The following is a 6,721-nucleotide window of genomic DNA, read 5'->3' as shown; positions in this document are numbered from 1 at the left end:
TGCTTAGATTTCCCCAGGGTGAGGTACTCAATCTAGCGGGATATATATTCAATTTTTTATGTCTCTAACTTTTTCCTGGATTGCCCTTTCGGGTTTTCAATCCACCGAGACGCTCATTTTTGCCTAAGCCTCCCTTTCGGATTTTCAACTTAGCGAGCTATTATGTTTTTATTTTTAGGCGAAGTATTTCTTGACTGCATCTGAATTCACAGGACGAGTGAAATCCTCCCCATCCATAGTTGTAAGTATCAAGGCACCGCCTGAAAAGGCTCTCTTAACAACATATGGACCTTCATAGTTTGTAGTGCACTTGCCCCTAGAATCGGGCGCGAAGGACAAGACTTTCTTGAGCACAAGATCACCTTCTCGGAACACACGAGGCTTGACCTTCTTATCAAAGGCTTTCTTCATCCTCTGCTGATATAACTGACCATGGCACATGGCAGTTAATCTCTTCTCTTCAATTAAATTCAGCTGGTCGTACCGACTCTGAACCCATTCAGCCTGAGTCAACTTGGCTTCCATCAAGACTCTCATTGATGGGATATCCACCTCTACTAGGAGCACAACCTCCATGTTGTATACAAGAGAGAAAGGGGTTTCCCCTGTTGAAGTGCGGATAGATGTACGATATTCATGCAAAGCGAATGGCAGCATCTCATGCCAATCTTTGTACGTAACAACCATCTTCTGAATGATCTTCTTGATGTTATTATTAGCAGGTTCAACAACCCCATTCATCTTGGGTCTATAAGGAGAAGAATTATGATGTGCAATCTTGAACTCGCTACACAGCTCTTTCATCATCTTGTTGTTCAAGTTAGATCCATTGTCAGTAATGATCTTATCTGGCACACCATAACGGCATATGAGTTGATTCTTGATAAACTTCACAACCACCTTCCTGGTCACATTTGCATATGATGTCGCTTCAACCCACTTAGTGAAGTAACCAATAGCTACGAGAATAAATTTGTGACCGTTAGACGCCTTTGGCTCTATCATGCCAATCATGTCAATTCCCCACATAGAGACAGGCCATGGTGATGAAATCACATTCAGAAGTGTCGGGGGAATATGAATCTTATCCGCATAAGTCTGACACTTATGGCATTTCTTCACATATTTGCAGCAGTCAGACTCCATTGTCAGCCAATAGAAGCTTGCTCTCAACATCTTCTTAGCCATGGCATGTCCATTGGAATGAGTACCAAATCAACCCTCATGGACTTCAGTCATTAACAGGTCTGCTTCGTGTCTATCCACGCATCTAAGCAGAACCATGTCAAAATTCCTCTTGTAAAGCACATCACCATTGAGGTAGAAACTGCCAAACAATCTCTTCAAAGTCTTCTTATCTTTAACAGATGCCCCAGGCGGGTAAATCTGACTCTAAAGAAAACATTTGATGTCATAATACCATGGCTTATCATCTTTTATTTCTTCAACTACAAATACATGAGTTGGTCTATCCAAGCGCATCACAGTGATATTGGGGACCTCATTCCATAACTTCACCACAATCATCAAAGCAAGTGTAGCAAGTGCATCTGCCATCCGATTCTCATCTCGAGGAATATGATAGAAGTCAACCTCAGTAAAGAACGTTGAAATCCTCCTCACATAATCTCTGTATGGGATGAGTCCAGGTTGATTCGTCTCCCATTCACCCTTAATCTGATTAACAACAAGGGTCGAATCACCATAAACATCAAGATGCTTGATCCTAAGATCAATACATTCTTCCAATCCCATAATACAGGCCTCATACTCCACCATGTTATTCGTGCATTTGAAAGTTAGCCTTGTTGTAAAAGGAAAATGTGTGCCCTGAGGAGTAATAATTACTGCCCCAATGCCATTTCCATATTGATTTACAGCGCCATCAAATACCATGCTCCATCGGGAATCAGGCTCTGGCCCTTCATCGAGCGTCGGCTCATCACAATCTTTCATTTTCAAATACAGAATCTCCTCATCAGGGAAGTCGTACTCAACTGACAGATAGTCCTCAATTGGTTAATGTGCCAAGTGATCAGCCAAGATGCTACCTTTAATAGCTTTCTGAGCTCGATACTCGATATCATACTCAGACAACAGCATCTGTCAACGGGCAATCCTCCCAATTAAAGCAGGCTTCTCAAAGATATACTTGATTGGATCCATTTTGGATATCAACCAAGTCATATGATTCAACATATACTGGTGTAAGCGCTTAGCAACCCAAGCCAAAGCACAACATGTTTTCTCAAGCATTGAGTACCGAGACTCACAATCGGTGAACTTCTTACTCAGGTAGTAGATAACATATTCTTTCTTCCCCGTTTCATCTTGCTGACCTAGGGCAGAACCCATAGAGTCTTCAAGAACAGTCAGATACATAATCAAGGGTCTCCCTTCCACAGGCGGAGACAGAATCAGAGGCTCAGACAAATACTCTTTGATACTGTCGAAGGCTTTTTGGCAATCCTCGGTCCAATCATGACGCTGATCTTTCCGGAGGAGCTTGAATATTGGCGCACTTGTGGTCGTCATGTGGGATATAAATTTACAAATATAATTCAAGCGGCCAAGAAAACCTCGGACTTGCTTCTCAGTTTTGGGCGCAGGCATCTCTTGTATTGCTTTGAGCTTGGCAGGATCAACTTTAATACCTCTCTCGCTGACTATAAAGCCCAATAACTTGTCGGAACGGACTCCAAATGTACACTTGTTAGGATTCAGACGAAGCTTATACTTCCTCAAACGCTGAAAAAGCTTCAACAAGTGCTCAATATGTTCAACTTCCGTTCTTGACTTTGCGATCATATCATCAACATACACCTCGATTTCCTTGTGCATCATATCATGAAACAAGGTAGTCATAACGCGTTGATACGTGGCTCCTGCGTTCTTCAAATCGAAGGGCATCACTCGATAACAGAATGTTCCCTAATGTGTGATGAATGTTGTCTTCTCCATATCCTCGGGTGCCATTTTAATCTGATTATATCCTGAAAATCCGTCCATAAACGAGAAGACATTGAATTTAGCTGTATTATCTACCAATATATCAATATGTGGTAGAGGGAAATCATCTTTAGGACTAGCTTTATTCAAGTCTCTATAGTCCACACACATTCGGACTTTTCCATCTTTCTTAGGCACAGGCACAATATTGGCCACCCATTGAGGATATGTAGAAGTCACCAGAAACCCCGCATCAATTTGCTTCTGAACTTCTTCTTTAATCTTCACTGCCATGTCAGGATGAGTTCTTCTGAGCTTCTGCTTCACAGGCACGCACTCAGGCTTCAAAGGCAGGAAATGTTGCACGATATCAGTATCCAGACCAGGCATGTCTTCATATGACCAGGCAAAGACGTCGACGTATTCTTGTAGCAACTCAATCAACCCCTTCTTCACAGACTCTTCCAGGAGTGCCCCAATCTTCACTTCTCGTACACAATCCTCAGACCCAAGTTGATTGTTTCCAGATTCTCGAGATGTGGCTGAATGATCTTCTCTTCGTGCTCAAGTAGACGGGTAATTTAATCAGGAATCTCTTCAACACCATCTTCCTCGGCCTCAAATACAGGGAACTCAAAGTTGGGAGATGGTGTTGGATTATTATGTTCAATGGGTTTGATCAACCTGCATAATGATTTTGGATATAAAGATTTTAGAATTCAAGCAAGGCAAATCATTATGCAGATGAAAAGATTGATTTTATTTATTTTTAGGGTTTTATGTGATCACCAACTTCATGCAAAAAGCGAAAAGTGAAAATAAATTGGAAAAACAAACATTTAACATGAATTTATTGAATGAATATCATTGTATTTATGGGCCAACAATGTCATCACTTCTCCTTTTGGCATGGAAGAAGGGTTTTTAAACAAAAAGTGAACATTACGTTGACTTATGGACAACTGTTGGAACATCAACAGCAACCCAATTATTGCAGACCCCTCTAGGGATGACAAAGTTACCAAAATCTTCCTTTACATCCTCTTCCACAATAGCAGCAGCTTCCTCGTCTTCGACAGTGTGGATGAAACCACCACTCTGAAACAGCCCATGCTTGTTGAAAGTGCCTGAAGAGTACCCTATGCCAGCCTGGGATTTATTGTCTTCCAGCTTAATCATTTGTCCTAAACCAGTAGTTGCGCCATGCTCAATGGCCAACTTAGCATCATTGTGGGACGCAAATGAAGAAGTCCCTTTCTTAGAAGGCTCAGCAATAGACAAAGCTTGGAACGGCGTCCCAACTTCGTCCTCAGCATTAATATAAGAAAAGGAAGACAGATGGCTAACCAAGAGAGCCTTCTCTCCCCCTACCACCACCAGCTTTTTGTTCTTGACAAATTTCAACTTTTAGTGTAGGGTGGATGTCACGGCGCCTGCCTCGTGAATCCATGGTCTGCCCAACAAACAGCTATATGATGGGTGGATATCCATGACCTGAAAAGTGATCTGGAAATCACTCGGTCCAATCTTGACTGGGAGTTCAACCTCACCAATCACTGTCTTGCGGGATCCATCAAAAGCTTTCACGACCACTCCACTCTGCCTCATGGGAGGCCCTTGGTATGACAATCTAGCCATAGTGGATTTTGGCAACACATTCAATGATGATCCAGTGTCTACCAGCACATTAGACATCGCATCATCTTTGCAATTCATGGAGATGTGAAGTGCCAAATTGTGGTCTCATCCCTCCTCGGGGAGATCAACATCATTGAAACTCAGATTGTTACAAGCAGTAATGTTTGCAACAATACTATCAAATTGTTCTATTGTGACATCATGATCTACATACGCCACGTCCAACACCTTATGCAGAGCTTCTCGGTGTGGCTTAGAATCCAATAACAAATATAGCACTGATATCTTTGAAGGAGTTTGTAGAAGATGATCTACAATGTTGTATTCACTCCTCTTGATGAGCCTCAGCATCTCATCATAGTCCTCTTTCATCATTCCATTCTAGCCAGCAGGGATAGGAGTTTTTATAGCAGTGATAGTTCTATTAACAGCAAGTGTTGGATTCGGAGAAACAGCAGAATTCCCAACAGGACGAACAACACTATCAGTAGTATCAACCCTTCTGGTGTCAGCTTGGGGTTTCGGCGGCGCTGAGAAAACACGACCGCTATGGGTCAGACCGCTGACATCAGCAATATTAACAACAAAGGTAGAGGGTAGAGGCACCTCCTTCCCATCTTCCAATGCAACAGCATTATAACGATAGGGAACAACCTTGTCAGAAGAATATGGCACAGGGCCAACTGGCTTGATTATGAGAGTGGGAGAAGCCTTTTGCTTGCTGCCATCATATCGGACGACAACAGGCTCGGGTATCCTGAATACCGGTGATATCACATTAACTTCATCATCCTTATCACAATTCTGAAGTATTTCAATTACACCTTCGTCCAGCAATTCTTGGATGTCTTTTCTCACTTGACGACATCCCCTCTCATTGACAGTGAAAACACGACATCTGTCATGGTCATGCTCGTAATGACTGTATTCACACAATAGTCTGTGCATCTCGACCAAAGATTGTCGGATATGGCTGACATATCGGACCTTATATTTACCAGGGAAACCCTGGACCATGTTGACAGCAGATTTCCCATGCTCGGGCAATGGGTTCTTCTTGATGTTAGGACCTACGTCCTCGAAAAACAATATACCGCTTCTCACAAGGTCTTGAACCTTGGTCTTCAACGGATAGCAATTCTCCACATCATGTCTGGAAGCACCTGAATGATAAACACAATGCAGCTCAGGCTTATACCACCACTGAGGGTTGGTAGGCATAGCGGGTGGGTCACGTGGAGTGATCAGTTTCCTTTCTATTAAAGAAGCATATAGCTCTGCGTAGGTCATCGGGATAGGATCAAAACTGACCCTTTTCCTATCATAGCTTGTACTGGTCTGATTGTTGTTTCGAGGCTGGTAGTGTAAGACCTCAATTTTGACCCTAAGATCCCTCATGGCATCATATCATTGCACATCGCATTTGCCTCAAGGATCATAGCATCTTGGCTCCTTAACCTTTGGGTGGGAAATCTTGAGATTTGGTTTGAGATCACCAAGCATGTTGGAATTGTATATTATTGCTTTTATCATCTTATTTACTAACCAAAAGCACAAAAATATGTCACTAACATCTCTTGTTTGTAGCTTGAGCAGTCACAAAATCCAAAGCTTCTAGGAGATCCTATGTGCATTGATATGGCCAGGAGGAGATGAAAGCAAGCATGGCAATGGTTCCCAAAGTTCTAATCCATCAAATATGCATCCCAAGTATCTCAATTCATCATTTTGATCAAAGCAAATCAAGGGGCTTGAGACTTGTTTCCTAAGGAAACCCTAATTCATCTGTCCATCAACTGTGCCTTGCCCATGAAGCAACCTCAACCCATGATAAAATACAATCAAGGGAAGTTCTTTAATTCATCATTTCATGCATATTTGAACTTATTTGAGTGTCCTGAATCATCAATTCATCAAGATATGAGGTTTGGACTTGAGAAGTTGATCAGTCAATTCATCTGACTATTTTGAAATACACTGAGACCTAACTTTTTATGTGTTTGTCAAATGGAGATGACCCTAAGAGAAAAACTGTTCTTAAGAACCATATGCACAACTTTCATGTTCATCCAAAATTGAGTTGAAGCATGGAAGGTCATCATCCATTCCAAGACATTATAGGCTATTTCGAAGA

The sequence above is a fragment of the Lathyrus oleraceus genome, chromosome 4 (genome assembly GCF_024323335.1).
Source record: "Lathyrus oleraceus cultivar Zhongwan6 chromosome 4, CAAS_Psat_ZW6_1.0, whole genome shotgun sequence".
NCBI classification, from domain to species: domain Eukaryota; kingdom Viridiplantae; phylum Streptophyta; class Magnoliopsida; order Fabales; family Fabaceae; genus Lathyrus; species Lathyrus oleraceus.
This window is presented reverse-complemented; position numbering follows the sequence as displayed.